This window comes from Oncorhynchus masou, chromosome 28, assembly GCF_036934945.1.
Source record: "Oncorhynchus masou masou isolate Uvic2021 chromosome 28, UVic_Omas_1.1, whole genome shotgun sequence".
Taxonomy (NCBI): domain Eukaryota; kingdom Metazoa; phylum Chordata; class Actinopteri; order Salmoniformes; family Salmonidae; genus Oncorhynchus; species Oncorhynchus masou.
In genome coordinates this window covers 17,080,842-17,098,055 of record NC_088239.1, presented here as the reverse complement: position 1 = coordinate 17,098,055, position 17,214 = coordinate 17,080,842, and the positions used below count along the sequence as shown (strand labels likewise).

The 17,214-nt window shown below is 45.9% G+C and overlaps 1 pseudogene; it reads right to left on the bottom strand.

Moving 5' to 3' along the window:
* Positions 1-14,376: 14,376 nt before the first annotated feature.
* Positions 14,377-15,873, bottom strand: LOC135516952 (DNA repair protein XRCC2-like; annotated as a pseudogene).
* Positions 15,874-17,214: the final 1,341 nt, after the last annotated feature.

Sequence of the window (17,214 nt, the reverse complement as noted above, 5' to 3'; positions counted from 1 at the left end):
TGCAGTATGCTGATGACTGTGCTCTTGTGGCCCACACTCCGGAAGGCCTTCAGTCCATCCTTGTAGCGGCTGTGAGGGTCTATAGCAGGATGAGACTGTCTATCGACACCACCAAGACAGAGGTGGTCTGCCAATGGAGATCCAGTCCTCCACCCATAATGCCTGTCTTCACCATTGAACACAAATCACTGGCAATAGTTCCGTCCTTCAAATACCTGGGCAGCATTCTCTCGGAGGACTGCAGCATCGACCTCGGAATTCAAAATAGGATCAAGCAAGTATCAGCTGCCTTCAGGAAATTCAGATGCAGGGTCCTCCAAAACAGGGATCGCCACCTCCACACCAAAGTCACCATCTATCAAGCCATTTGCATCACCACACTTCTTTACATCTGTGAAGCCTGGGTCATTTACAGTCGCCACAACAAGCAGCTCAAGCGATTACATCCTGGGAATCAACTGATGCAACCATGTGCCCCATACAGAAATACTTGCTAAGACTAACTGCAAGAGTTTGGAGGCCATGGTCACCCAAATAGAGGAGAGGAGCACAAAGAGACAGCAAAAAGAGCTCAGGAGACACACAGCCATGCCTGCCCTCGCCAACACAGACTGCATATGCCCCACCTGCAATAAAGTTTATGGATCTCAGATTGGACTCCAGTCACCAAAGAACTCACCGTTAACTCAAAGGGGAAGTCATCATCGAATATGATGGACTACCATAAGCAAGTAAGTGTGGGTGTGTGGGTGGGGGGGAGGGTCACACAAAAAATAAGCTGTATAGATTTCTCATCTTTCATGCATTTCTGGAACTTTGGCTACCATATTTGTGCCTTTGTGCACAACCTCCAGATGATTTTCCGATTTGGTGTTTCTGGACGAAGAGATATCTGCTGCCTTTGCTGAGTTATGTTCTGTGTATATTTAGTGAAACGTTGATGGAATATTCTCATAACCCTTAGAAAACTGGACACGTGAATGTTCTTACAACGTCCCATAAAACCCATCAATCAAATTAACGTGTTATATTCTGAGACCATTGTAACCACGTTCTAGATAAGTTCTGCTTGACATAACTTCAACACCAAAACATGCCAAAAAGATTCTCAGAAGGTTTTTGCTAACAGAGATAGTTAGGGGAACATTCTAGCAGAAAACTGGATACTCAAACATTAGGGTAACTTTACGGTTAACGTTACAAAAATATTCTCTCTCCCTAGAATTGTTAGTTGGGTTTGTGATGCAGCGGTCTAAGGCACTGCATCTCAGTGCAAGAGGTGTCACTACAGTCCTTGGTTTGGATCCAGACTGGTTCACATCTGGTCGTGGTTGGGAGTCCCATAGGGTGGCACACAATTGGCCCAGCGTCATCTGGGTTTGGCTGGTGTAGGCCGTCATTGTAAATAAGAATTTGTTCTTAACTGACTTGCTTAGTTTAAAAAAAAAGAAATTGCAATTTATACAGCCCAGCTCAAGATAAAGGTTAATTTGAATGTTATGTTTTGCCATCCCAAATAATTTCTAATTAATTTAGGGAGGTGTTATTTTGATACAATATGGGATTAATTTTGAATTGCTAATGCGAGGCATTCTTCTTTCAAGCTCAATTGTATATACCTTGAAGGGGACTGCACTGCTCTCTTGCCTGTCGTATTATGCAATCCTAATGGAGTCCCCTATACAACCCAAGCCCTTTGAAACCTGAGAATTGAAAAGAACTAAATAATCATAATTGAACATGCGCCAATCTATTGGTCTTAATTAGCCCTTCTTTGTGTCACGTTCTGCAGTGGTTTAACATTTGAGAGACTTGGAACAGTGGAGGCTGCTGAGAGGAGAACGGCTCATAATAATGGCTGGAACGGAGAGAATGGAATGGCATCAAACCATGTGTTTGATGTATTTGTTACTATTCAATTTATTCTGTTCCAGTCATTACCACAAGCCCGTCCTCCCCAATTAACATGCCACCAACCTCCTGTGACTTGGACAATACATTTATAAATTACCCCAGCTCGAGGTCTCCTGCTGAAGCAACCCTGTGGTTACCACTGGCTCACACCTGCCAGATAGCCTAGCTTAAGCAGTGGCTAGTAGAACATACTGATTGTATTCTTTGTGAATCCATCCTCACAAATGTCAACTTTTACTCTGCATTGATACATGTCTACAGTGAGGTTTTATTCATGAAACACTAACACCACGGTAACTTCGGTCCATTGTACCTACAGTATAAACAGTTGAAGTCAGAAGTGTACATGCACTTAGGTTGGAGTCATTAAAACAAACTTTTTTCAACCACTCCACAAATTTCTTGTGAACAAACTATAGTTTTGGCAAGTCAGTTAGGCCATCTACTTTGTGCATGACACAAGGAATTTTTCCAACAATTGTTGACAGACAGTTTATTTAACTTATAATTCACTGTATCACAATTCCAGTGGGCCAGAAATGTACATACACTAATTTGACTGTGCCTTTAAAAAGCTCGAAAAATTCCAGAAAGTGATGTCATGGCTTTAGAAGCTTCTGATAGGCTAATTGACATCGTTTGAGTCATTTGGAGGTGTACCTGTGGATGTATTTCAAGGCCTACCTTCAAACTCAGTGCCTCTTTGCTTGACATCATGGGAAAATCAAAAGAAATCAGCAAAGACCTCAGAAAAAAGATTGTAGACCTCCACAAGTCTGGTTCATCCATGGGAGCAATTTCCAATACGTCTGAAGGTACCATGTTCATCTGCACAAACAGTATGTAAGAATAAACGCCATGGGACGACGCAGCTGACATACTGCTCAGGAAGGAGACTGTCTCCTAGAGATGAATGTACTTTGGTGCGTAAAGTGCAAATGAATCCCAGAAAAACAGCAAAGGACCTTGTGAAGATGCTGGAGGAAACAGGTACAAAAGTATCTATATCTACAGTAAAAAGAGTCCTATATCGACATAACCTGAAAGGCCGCTCAGTAAGAAAGAAGGCAGTGCTCCAAAACCTCCATAAAAAAGCCAGACTACGGTTTGTAACTGCACATGGGGACAAAGATTGTACTTTTTGGAGAAATATCCTCTGGTTTGATGAAACAAAAATACAATGTTTGGCCATAATGACCATCGTTATGTTTGGAGGAAAAAGGGGGAGGCTTGCAAGCCGAAGAACACCATCCAAACCGTGAAGCACGGGGGTGGCAGCATCATGTTGGGGGTGCTTTGCTGCAGGAGGGACTGGTGCACTTCACAAAATAAATGTCATCATGAGGTGGGAAAATGATGTGGATATATTGAAGCAACATCTCAAGACATCAGTCAGGAAGTTAAAGCTTGGTTGCAAATGGGTCTTCCAAATGAACAATGACCCCAAGCATACTATCAAAGTTGTGGCAAAATGGCTTAATAAGGACAAAGTCAAGGTATTGGAGTGGCCATCACAAAGCCCTGACCTCAATCCTATATAAAAAGTGTGTGCGAGCAAGGAGGCCTAAAAACCTGACTCAGTTACACCAGTTCTGTCAGGAGGAATGGGACAAAATTCCCCCAACTTATTGTGGGAAGCTTGTGGAAGGATACCCAAAATGTTTGCCCGAAGTTACACAATTTAAAGGCATTGCTACCAAATACTAATTGAGTGTACGTAAACTTCTGACCCACAAGGAATGTGATGAAAGAAATTAAAGCTGAAATAAATCATTCTCTCTACTCTTATTCTGACATTTGACATTCTTAAAATAAAGTGGTTATCTGACCTAAGATAGGGAATTTGTACTAGGATTAGGATTGTGAAAAACTGAGTTTTAATGTATTTGGCTAAGGTGTATGTAAACTTCCAACTTCAACTGTAAGTTGGTAGCGCATGATGCTTGTAACCCAAGGGTAGTGAATTCAAATCCTCGGACAACCCATACCTAAAATGTATGTAAGATGCTGTGGATAAAAGTGTCTGCTGAATGGAATGGTGTTTGTTGTCAGTTGTACAACTGAATGCAGTCAATTGAAATGTGTATTTTGCATTTAACCCACCCCTTCTGAATCAGAGAGGTGTGGGGGGGCTACCAAAATCAACATCTACATTTTCAGAGGCCAGAAGGGTTAACTGCCTTGCTCAGGGGTAGAGTGACAGATTTTCACCTTATCAGATTGGGGATTTGATCCAACAACCTTTCAGTTACTGGCCCAATGCTCTAACCATTAGGTTGCCTGCCATCCCTTGTAATTTTGCAATCTGTTACTATTTTTAAACCAGTCAGCAGAGATGGAAAGATGAATGCATGCAACATAGGAGACTAAAGACCATCACTCTGGATTTAATGGGGTTGGGTTAGGTGGCAACTTCCATTATTTTTTACCTTATTTCACTATTTCTCAAAGCCTAAATAAAACATACACACACATTCAACTAAACACATAGCCAACTAATGAACCAATAACCATTGGTCTCTTGTCTTCTAATTGGGGATATGTTGTTGAACACTTCTATTTCTTAACCCCAGGCTTGGACTACTAAAGGATATCAATCAGAGCCATAAGCCCTCCCCAGGCATCAAGCCTTTTGTTAACTGCTGAAGAACGCACATAAAATCAACAGCAATAAACAAATCAATTAAGAGGAACTGTCTCCCTTTTGTGCACCACTTGGCATTCATTTGATTTTCTGAACCAAAGTTAAGGACTGCCGTGCTGTCTTGGTCTTTGAGTCAGCCAGTTTTATGTGGGCATGGGGACCCAGTTGCAATCAGAAGGTAAACAAATGGATAATTTGGGGTTGGGTCCATTTGATATTGAGCCTGTGTGGCATCATGTAATGTGCATTACATAAAAATAGATTGATAGCTTGTGCTGACAACATTAACTTACATTTGCTGAAAAAGGATTGAGCTATCTGGCCTCTGAGTGGGATTTTGTGAACTAGTATTGGTACTGGTATTCCAGAAAACTAGAATTAAGGTGATGCCTTTATAGCCAAGAGCAACACCTTATGAATATGGATTATGAAGGAGAGTAGGGGATATTATTGAACATTTCAAACATGACTGATAATATGAAGATGCATAATTGTATCATTCATGCTGGGGGACATTCAAGTTGAAGGCCAGTGTATACAGGGCATTCAGAAAGTATTCAGACTCCTTTACTTTTTCCACCTTTTGTTACGCTACAGCCTTATTCTAAAATGGATTAAATAAAAAATATCCCTCATAAATCTACACACAATAGCCCATAATGACAAAGCGGAAACACGTTTTAGAAATTCCTTATTTACATAAGTATTTAGACCCTTTGCTATGAGACTCGAAATGGAGCTCCGGTGCATCCTGTTTACATTGATCATCCTTGAGATGTTTCCACAACTTGATTGGAGTTCACCTGTGATAAATTCAATTGATTGGACATGATTTGGAAAGGCACACACCTGTCTATATAAGGTCCCACAGTTAACAGTGCATGTCAGAGCAAAAACCAAGTCTGTAGAGCTCCGAGACAGGATTGTGTCGAGGCACAGATATGGGGAAGGGTACCAAGAAATGTCTGCAGCATTGACGGTCCCCAAGAACACAGTGGCCTCCATCATTCTTAAATGGAAAAAGTTTGGAACCACCAAGATTCTTCCTAGAGCTGGCCACCCAGCCAAACTGAGCAATCAGCGGAGAAGGGCCTTGGTCAGGGAGGTGACCAGGAACCTGATAGTCTGACAGAGCTTCAGAGTTTGTCTGTGGACATGGGAGAACCTTCCAGAAGGACAACCATCTCTGTAGCACTCTACCAATCAGGCATTTATGGTGGAGTGGCCAGACAGAGTCCACTCCTCAGCAAAAGGCACAAGACAGCCCGCTTGGAGTTTGCAAAACGGCACCTAAAGGACTCTCAGAACATGAGACACAAGATTCTCTGATCTGACGAAAGCAAAGTTGAACTCTTTGGCCTGAATGCCAAGCGTCACGTCTGGAGGAAACCTGTCACCATCTCTACGGTGAAGCATGGTGGTGGCAGCATCATGCTGTGGCGATGTTTTTCAGCGGCAGGGACTGGGAGACTAGTCAAGATTGAGGGAAAGATGAAAGTAGCATAGCACAGAGAGATCCTTGATGAAAACCTGCTCCAGAGCGCTCAGGACCTTAGACTGGTGCGAAGGTTCACCTTCAAACAGGACAACACCCCTAAGCACACAGCGAGTCGGTGGCTTCGGGACAAGTCTCTGAGTGTCCTTGAGTGGCCCAGCTAGAGCCCGGACTTGAACCCGATCAAACATCTCTGGAGAGACCTGAAAATAGCTGTTCAGCGATGCTCCCCATCCAACCTAACAAAGCTTGAAAGGCTCTGCAGAGAAGAATGGGAGAAACTCCCCAAATACAGGTGTGCCAAGCTTGTGGTGTCATACCCAAGAAGACTCCAGGCTGTAATCACTGCCAAAGGTGCTTCAACAAAGTACTGAGTAAAGGGTCTGAATACTTGTGTAAATCTGGCGGGTAAATGCTCAAATTGGCCTAGTTTGTGCATCCCTATCACGAGCTATCACACTACCTAACAGTGAAAAATCAGAGGGTGTAACGCTCAATGAGGGAATAGGTGTGGTGTCAGGCGCAGAGAGCAAAGGATGCAGGAACAAAAATAGTATACCAAACCAGGTATAACTACGGAACAAAAGTACCCTATCGTGAAAATACAAGGAAACCCAAATGAAAACACTAACCACTCTAACACATACAGATGAACAAGCCCGCACAAACAGAAGCAGGCTGAACGAACGTAAATAACCCCACCCTAACCACCAAACAAGGAACCGGTGAAACCAATTAGACAAAACCAAACGAACACAGAACAAAGGATCGGTGGCAGTTAGTAGACCGGCGACGACGACCGCCGAGCGCCACCCGAACAAGAAGGGGAGTCACCTTCGGTAATATTCGTGACAATACCCCCCCCCCCGACGCGCAGCTCCCGCAGCGTGCCGACGCCGGCCTCGGGGACGACCCGGGGGCCGAGGGGCAGGGCGATCCGGATGGAGGCGATGGAACTCTCTCAACATAGATGGATCCAGAATATCCCCCACCGGGACCCAGCACCTGTCCTCCGGACCGTACCCCGGCGTCTTGAATCCAGAATAGCTCGTATCGTGTACGCCGGGGACACCTCGATGTCCAGAGGGGGCGGAGGGACCTCCGGAACCTCACCTTCCTGCATGGGACCAGCTACCACCGGCCTGAGGAGAGACATGAAACGAGGGGTTTATGCGATAATACAAAGGAAGTAATAATCGAAAACAAACCTTGTTTATTCTCCTCAGGACTTTAAATGGCCCTACACACTGCGGACCCAGCTTCCGGCAGGGAAAGCGGAGAGGCTATTTCGGGTCGAGAGCCAGACCCTGTCCCCCGGTGCAAACTCAGGGGCCTCACTGCGGTGACGGTCAGCGCTCTTCTTCTGCCGTCCACTTGCTTGGCGTAATTTTTTTTTTACCTTTATTTAACCAGGCAAGTCAGTTAAGAACAAATTCTTATTTTCAATGACGGCCTGGGAACAGTGGGTTAACTGCCTGTTCAGGGGCAGTACGACAGATTTGTACCTTGTCAGCTTGGGGGTTTGAACTCGCAACCTTCCGGTTGCTAGTCCAACACTCTAACCACTAGGCTACCCTGCCGTAATGACTCCTGGACGGCCCTCCAGGTCTCCTTAGAGCGTTGCACCCACTCCTCCACCGCAGGAGCCTCAGTCTGGCTCTGATGCCATGGTGCCAGGACCGGCTGGTACCCCAACACACACTCAAATGGTGACATGTTGGTAGAGGAGTGGCTTAGTGAGTTCTGGGCCATTTCTGCCCAGGGGATGTATCTCGCCCACTCCCCTGGTCGGTCCTGGCAATATGACCGCAGAAACCTACCCAACTCCTGGTTCACTCTCTCCACCTCCCCATCACTCTCCGGGTGATACCCTGAGGTCAGGCTGACCGAGACCCCCAGAACCCCCAGGACCCCGATCAGAAACTATATCCTCGGGCACCCCATAGTGTCGGAAGACATGGGTGAAAAGGCCCTCCGCAGTCTGCAGGGCCGTAGGGAGACCGGGCAAGGGGATAAGACGGCAGGACTTAGAGAACCGATCCACAACGACCAGGATTGTAGTGTTCCCCTGAGAGGGGGAAGGTCAGTAAGAAAATCCACCGATAGATGGGTCCACGGCCGTTGTGGAATGGGGAGGGGTTGTAATTTCCCCGTGGCAGGTGCCTAGGAGCCTTACTCTGAGCGCACACCGAACAGGAGGAGACATAGAATCGCACATCCCTCACCAAGGTGGGCCACCAGTACTTCCTCCTAAGACCTCGCACTGTCCTTGAAATACCTGGGTGACCCGACGAGGGTAGACTATGAGCCCATCGAATCAATTGATCACGAACAGCGAGCGGCACGTACCTACGACCCTCCGGACACTGTGGAGGCGCAGGTTCCTCCCTCGATGTCCGCGTCCACCTCCCATACTACTGGTGCCACCAGCTTAGCCGCCGGAATGATGGGAGTAGGATCGATGGACCGGTCCTCAGTGTCATAGAGGCGGGACAGTGCGTCGGCCTTAGTGTTGAGAGAACCTGGTCGATACGAGATAGTAAAACGAAATCTGGCGAAATACATGGCCCACCTTGCCTGACGAGGATTCAGTCTCCTCGCTGATCGGATATACTCCAGGTTACAGTGGTCAGTCCAGATAAGGAAAGGGTGCTTAGCCCCCTCAAGCCAGTGTCTCCACACCTTCAGGGCCTTAACCATAGCCAACAATTCCCTGTCCCCCACATCATAATTCCGCTCCGCTGGCCCGAGCTGCTTTGGGAAAAAAAGCACAGGGGCGGAGCTTCGGTGGCGTACCCGAGCGCTGTGAGAGCACCGCTCCAACCCCAGCCTCGGATGCGTCCACCTCTACTATGAACGCCAAAGAATGGTCCGGATGCTCCAACACCGGCGCCTCAGTGAACAGCGCCTTCAACCTACGGAAAGCTCTGTCCGCTTCTGCTGACCACTGCAAACGCACCGGCCCCCCCTTCAGCAGTGAGGTAATAGGAGCTGCTACCTGACAAAAACCCCGGATAAACCTCCGGTAGTAATTGGCAAACCCTAAGAACCGCTGCACCTCCTTTACCGTGGTCGGAGTCGGCCAATTAAGCACGGCCTTGACGCGGTCACCCTTCATTACCACCCCCAAGCTGGAAATGCAATAACCCAGGAAGGAAACAGCTCGTTTGAAAAACGCACATTTCTCCGCCTTCACGTACAGGTCATCCTCCAGCAGTCGCCCAAGAACCTTGCGCACCAGAGACACATGTGCGGTGCGTGTAGCGGAGTAAATCAAAATATCGTCAATATACACTACCACACCCTGTCCGTGTAGGTGTCTGAGAATCTCATCCACGAAGGATTGAAAGATAGCTGAAGCATTCTTTAACCCGTACGGCATGACGAGGTACTCATGATGGCCAGATGTAGTGCTAAATGTGGTTTTCCACTCATCTCCCTCCCGAATACGCACCAGATTATACGCACTCCTGAGATCCAGTTTCGTGAAGAACTGCACTCCGTGATATGATTCCACTGCCGTAGCAATGAGAGGTAGTGGGTAACTAAAACCCACCGTGATGGAATTGAGACCTCGATAATCAATACACGGACGCAAAACACCATCCTTTTTCTTCACAAAAAAGAAACTCGAGGAGACGAGTGACATGGAGGGCCGAATAGCCAACGTCTCCTCCTGGGATAAAGGATACACATGACTCCTGGGGAGTGCAGCGTTTACCTGGAGGTTTATCACACAATCCCCCTGTCAATGGGGGTGGTAATTGGGTCGCTTTCTTTTTACTGAAAGCGATAGCCAAATCGGCATACTCAACGGGAATGCGCATGGTGGAAACCTGGTCTGAATCTCCACGTTGTCGCACCGATGGAAACTCCTACACACCTGCCTGAACACTCATCAGACCACCCCTGGAGAGTTCCCTGTTTCCACGAAATCGTCGGATTGTGAATAGCCAGCCAGGGAATCCCCAGCACCACCGGAAACACAGGTGAATCGATAAAGAACAGACTAATCCGCTCCTTATGATTCCCCTGCGTTATTGTGGCCTCCCTGACCAGCCCTGACCTTAATGGTCGACTATCTAAAGAGTGCACGGGTAAAGGGGGGTCTACTTTTACTAACGGAATCCTCAACCTCTGAGCGAGTCCGCGATCTATAAAGTTCCCAGCTGCGCCTGAATCGACTAGCGCCTTATGCTGGAGAGAGGGAAAAAATTTAAGGAAACAAATTAATAAAAACATGACCAACAGGAAACTCTGGGAGAGTGTGGTGCTGACTCACCTGGGGTAACCGAGGAGTGTTCTGCCTGCCCTCTCGAGTCCCAGATGAACTCCTCCAGCACTGACCTGAAGTGTGCGCTCTCCGGCCACAACTGGTACAGGAGGAGCCTCCTCCTCCGATCTCTCTAGATGCGGCCCCTCCGAGCTCCATCGGGATAGGAGAGGGAGGGTCAAGAGGTGGAACTAACAGGACCCTTTCAGAACGTTCGCGAGCAGCTAGCAGATGGCCTAACCGGATCGACAGGTCTATCAGTTCATCCAGGGTAAGCGTAGTGTCCCGACAAGCCAGCTCCTTGCGGACGTCCTCTCTCAGGCTGCACCTGTACCTATCGTTCCACCCTGCTCCAGCGGCCAAGGTCCGGAAATCCAGCGCGAAGTCCTGCGCGCTCCTCGTCCCCTGCCTGAGATGGAACAACCTCTCACCCGCTGCTCGGCCCTCGGGAGGGTGATCGAACACGGCCCGGAAACGGGGGGTGAACTCCGGGTAGTTGCCCCTCGCTGAGTCGGGCCCGTTCCAGACAGCGTTGGCCCACTCCAGGGCTCTACCCGTAAGGCAAGAGACGAGGACACTCACGCTCTCCTCGTCTGAGGGTGCGATGGAGGATGGACGTGTGATGAAAGACTCTCTCCTCCATCGTGGGGAGAGGGGTGGTCGCTGCTCCTGCTGACTCCATCATAAGGTGCGGGCTTCTGTAACGCTCAATGAGTGAATAGGTGTAGAGTCAGGCGCAGAGAGCAAAGGATGTGGGAAAAACACGCTTTAATGTCCAAAAATAATCACAGGAACAAAAATAGTATACCAAACCAGGTATAACTACGGAACAAAAGTACCCTATCGTGAAAATACAAGGACAGCGAGAAACCCAAATAAAAACACTAACCACTCTAACACATACAGATGAACAAGCCCGCACAAACAGAAGCGGGCTGAACAAACTTAAATAACCCCACCCTAACAACCAAACAAGGAACAGAGAAACCAATTAGACAAAACCAAACGAACACAGAACAAAGGATCGGTGGCAGCTAGTAGACCGCGACGACGACCGCCGAGCACCACCCGAACAAGAAGGGGAGTCACCTTCGGTAATATTCGTGACAGAGGGTGAGTGCGGAGCGTCACTGGGCCAAGCTAGAGCAGCTTGTGAAGTTGCTGGAGCCCTTTGCAATCCACACCGATCAACTTGAAACTGACAGCCAATCGCTGTTTAATGTTTTGCCCTGCCTTCTCAACCTTGAGGCACATTTGCAATCAACTACTGTTGCAAAACAGTTGGTACAGGTCCAACTGAAGTCACTGCATGTGTGCTTCGCATGCATACTAACTCCTCTGGCAGCCAAACCCTGCAGCAGCTTGCCCGATGGACCCAAGTGATGAGGGAAGCAGAGTATTTTGTACTTCAGCAAATCAGAGAGTACAACCATGGAGCTGCATGACCCCAGGACGATGCCAGCACGATGAATTCAGAGAGGATCTCGACCCCAGTGCTTCCGAAATATAGCTTCCTCACATCGAAGATTGTGTCTGAGGTCACTTGTCCAGGCGGAGTGTCAACCTAGCAGGGCATTAAGTTCCCCGTGCAGGGCTCTACGCTGACCTGTTTTACAAGGAGCATGTGCGAATCTAAGTTGAAAAATGTAGGCGCACACAAATACATTTAAAAGCACAATGAAAAATATTTGAGGTATTAAAGCTAGAATCCTGACTTTTTCTAGGCACACTGGTGCTCCTAAATTAAAATTCCAGGTAGAACAGCAAAATATTTAGCCACATATGAGAGTAAAATGGGCGCACTGTAGGGCCCTGCCCTTGTGATCTGTGGAAATATCTGGAAGAGGTAAAGTGTGTCTTGTTTACAGAGTCACCTCTTAAGTTCTGACAGGCAAGGATGGCTGTTTATTCAAAGCTGTGCCCTGTGCACTGGATCTGGTTTCTGCCCCTGCTATAGGAGGATGGGCTCATTGTAATGGCTGTGATGGAATTAATTTAACGGTATTAAATGTATCAAACAATATGGAAACCACATGACTCCGTCCCGTTAATTCCATTCTAACCATTACTCCTATAGCTTCTCCCACCAGCCTCCACTGCATAAACATAACTTCAAATGGGCCATGGCTTCATTTGTTGTTTTTTCCTCTATCTTTCTGTTAGATAAAGGTAAAGGTACTTGATTTTTCTTAAATCTACTATTAAAGTTAAAAAACAATGGATTGGTATAAACATGGCACCTATACAGTCTAGGAGCCTTTCCTTTTAAATTCAAGTCACATTAGGATTGATTTATAGTTAAACCTAACCAAACCCATGTCCTGGCCCATCACCTTATGTATTACTTTCCCCCAGAGGCAAGAAGTGACATCCCAAAAAAGGGCATAGGCCCACCCACTTGGGAGCCATGCCCACCCACTGGGGAGCCAGGCCCAGCCAATCAGAATGAGTTTATCCACACAAAATAGCTTTATTACAAACAGAATTACTCAGTTTCATCAGCTGTCCGGGTGGCTGGTGAAGTCGGATGCTTGGAGAAGTCGGATGTGGACGTCCTGGGCTGGTGTGGTTACGCGTGGTCTGCGGTTGTGAGGCCGGTTGGACGTACTGCCAAATTTTCTAAAACAACGTTGGAGGAGGCTTATGGTAGAGAAATTAACATTGAATTATCTGGCAAGAGCTCTGGTGGACATTCCTGCAGTCAGCATGCCAATTGTATGCTTCCTCAAAATTTGAGACATCTGTGGCATTGTGTTGTGACAAAACTGCACATTTTGGAGTGGCCTTTTACTGCCTCCAGCACAAGGTGCACCTTTGTACACCTGTCAGATGGATGGATTGTCTTGGCAAAGAAGAAATGCTCACTAACAGGGATGTAAACAAATGTGTGCACAAAATTGGAGAGAAATAAGCTTTTTGTACATATAGAAAAATTCTGGGATCTTTTATTTCAGCTCATGAAACATGGGACCAAAACTTTACATGTTGCATTTATATTTGTTGTTGAGTATAAATAAATAATAATAAGTCTGAAAACTAACTGAAACTAAACTGAATGTCAAATAAAATCTAAAAATAACAATAAAAACAAATATTAAATCACAAAACTATAATAACCTTGGTCACATGACATGGGACAATGAAGTACTGGAGTGAACAGCTGCTGCTGGTTGGAGGAGGGGTGGGTGTGTACTTTTATCAACTCTTCTTTGAGTAATAACAAACCATTCAGTGCCTAATTACTCTGGAAGGCTTGCCTTATAGAACAGAGAGCCGTGAAACAATACAAGGATCCACAGGGAGGGAACAAAATCTGGCTATTATGTACAGTACAGCTGCTCTCTGTCAATGAGCTACTAGCAGCCTGGGTTCCACGGGATTATTGACTGACAATGACTGTGTAATTTGTTGTTTATCTATGGTATCGCTGTGTATGATGTTGGTTGGGTGTCAAAAGTCAGGGGATAAGTAAGTAGGGAGAGAGTTGACCTGCTTGAACACGAAGACCCCATTTAAATAGCTGTGCTTGCTAGATTGACCAAGCACTCCCCATTTAACAAGCTAGGCCTGAACCTGGGAATAGATATTGTGCATCAAAAGTGGAGACCAACAGCCCATGACAAATAAAAAACTATCAATCACGCTAAGTGATTAAGAAAGTCCTAAACAGGGTGAGTTTGGTTAACACTTACTGTACCCCATGTTAAACCTGAAACTGGATGACTGAGCTGTAGATGCTCTGCTCCATCCACTCTATCCTTGAACTGCCTGTCAAAACTCTCTGTCTCTGTCAAATATGCTCATCCCTAAAAGACTTAAAGAAGATCTCATGTGAAGAGTAATTTCAGGTTTACTGATATACACAACATGAAATATTTCAGGCCTTTAGGCTTTCATGAGAATATTTCACCTACAGCTATCGCTACAGAGTAAAGCATATTTAACTGCTTAAATTATATACTGTAACTTAAATATTCAGCGCTTCATTGAAGAAAGGCATTGCTGCTGTGTGTAACAGTTGCTCCATCTTACTCTTTTATTTTTTCCCCTCTTAACAAAACAAACAAATTACATCCAAAATAATAACCATCCACATTTGGTGGATGTAAAATAATCCAACAACTGTTAGAAATAAAATCACTAAAAGTCGCTATGGTTCAAAATGAATCATCTATCAGTTGAACACATCCGGAATTGGAATAGAATTCAATCAAATGAGTTCAACAACATTCTTTATAAAATATGAAACCCCCTTTACATTACACAGAAGGAGGAGTGTTTAGCACCTCATGTCTTTGTGGTGGTGTATGCAGTTGAAAACACCTGGTTTCTGTCCTTGGTTACGTCTCCTTGTGTGTCAATAGCCTCTGCCAATTTCTGCTGATGTAGGCCTTGTCAAAGTCTGAAGCATGGGAGGAGGACCACCGTCTACAGGAGGAATACGATGAGGATGGCTCAGAGGACCCAGGTGTCATGGCTGCCGTGTCAGACTGATCCGAGTGCCTGTAGTTCCTGATGTTGGCGTGCGTGGTAGCGAACACCACAATGAGGTAGTCCCTTAGCAGCCGGGCCAGGGGCTCTGAACACTTCCTGAGTATGGCTTCCTGCTTGGCCACGCTCTCCTCTCCGCTGCTCCGGTCCACCCAATAGAAGGCTGAGATGCTGTCGATGACCAATAGGAACAGGACGGACCGGGCTGAAGAAGGTATTCTCCAGGTAGTGCAGTGTGAGAAGCAGCTGGACTGAGCTGGAGCAGTGGACCACGAAGACTCGGCACAGGCAGGCTCGCACCCACTCCTCAGGCTCTACCACCGCAGCACCATCCCCCCCAGGTGCTGCTCCAGTACTTTCACCAGCCTCAGCATGTCAAAGTGGTAGTTGGTGTCCACGTGTAACGGATGTGAAACGGCTAGCTTAGTTAGCGGTGTGCGCTAAATAGCGTTTCAATCGGTGACGTCACTTGCTCTGAGACCTTGAAGTAGTAGTTCCCCTTGCTCTGCAAGGGCCGTGGCTTTCGTGGAGCGATGGGTAACGATGCTTCGTAGGTGTCAGTTGTTGATGTGTGCAGAGGATCCCTGGTTCGCGCACGGGTATGGGCGAGGAGACGGTTTAAAATTATACTGTTACACACATGACCTTCCCCTCCAGGCCGCCCCGGTCGGTTGGGAGGATGCAGTGGGTCACCAGATTGAACAGGGTATGCGTCTTCCCATTGCCCTCATGCCATGGAACTCCACAACATCACCTGGAGAGAAAACATGTGTTGTTTATTTATATGGACTGACATTGTCCTGTCTTGCTGTCTAAACAGCAGTTAAATGAGTCTATAGGGCCAAACTATCTTGAATTGATCCAGGAAAGATGTCAGGTTCAATGTCCATCAATGATCATCTCCCCTTCAATCTAGCAAACAACTTAAGGAAAATACAAACTCACTTGGTTAAAAAAACTAAAGCTTCATGACCCATATGCTAATTCTGATTTTACTTTGATAACAAAGTACTTCTAGCTGCGTACTTGAAGTTCAAGTTCACCTTCAGTAGTCATATTTAGCAATACACACAAAACACAATAATAAATATAATCGGATTTTAGGCAAAATGGTCTTCCCAATGACATCATACCAATCAATAACAGTGCACAGTAGCACCTCTTTGGCCAACGGCGGGAAAACAGGTTGGAAATAACCAGTGGCATGTATTCAGGGAGGCTTCAATAAAAATAAAAGTGGTTCAAATCAAATAACACATAAATATGTATTCTTATTGTCACGGCTTCCACAGTAATTTTACCCACCACTACTGAAAATAAGCAAGATCAGAACACTAGTGTGTTCGACCCACAAACACTGGGGGCCCACAAACACTGGGGGCCCAACCCCTGGAGGAGCCCCTCCCAAAATGTGTAGAATCATATGAGATAGTTATAAAACTGCACATTTTTCTCTCTTCCCCATGGAAAAATGTGTAGAATTGCAGGAAGTACATTTTTTTCTCCCAAAAAAGGACCTTGAGGGGCTCCGCGAAACCGCAAATCACTATAATATTTGCAATAAATTAATGTAACGTTTGCTAAGTAACTGCGATGTGCCTGTGTTTAACGTTACTAGATCGTGTTGGACGGAATACATTGTAAACAGTTATCTACATACTCGTTAACCGGTATGGAGGCTCAGTAAAGTTTGATTGCGCGTAGCAATGTTGAAGACAAACAGGTAGTTATTAGGTGTATGCTGGTGTAAAAACTAGCTAGTGTACATTGGGCAAAGACTTGACCGAATTGTGCGCTGTTGATGGGAAATGCGCACGTGACGGTGGTGGCAAAGTCCATATATCGTCATGACATCAAATTAGTTTCTTACAAACCTTTCGTCAGATACTTTTTTACACTTATAGATTAGTTTGCGACATATTTGTGCACTGTTCTGTCATCTATGTAGTCATCTTCTCTTGCTTGCTGTCAGGAAAAATAACGCGCATTTTCAAATAATCTTCTTGCTTTTTGAAAATTTACCATAATATCTGGCATAGATGAGTTATTGAAATGGTTACAGGATCGTTATCGTGCCTCTCATAATAATGAAATACAGAAAGAAAAATAGTTTAGTATAATTGCTCTTAATCCCAACGTTATCAAGAATAAAGGCTATTAGTTTGTGTGACAGAATATTCGTCACCTCCTTTTCATTGGGCGCGTGAACAATACAAACAAGGTTGCCAAACAACTCGTTGCCAGATAGGTAACAGTAGGATTCAGATGCCACCTTGCGGTGTGAGTATTGAAATACATTGATGCCGTGGCATTTAGTTTTTTTGCAGCTTCTTCACAAAATTACAAGGTTATTTAATTGCATACACCTTGGCCATATCATTTAGCGAAACATTATTT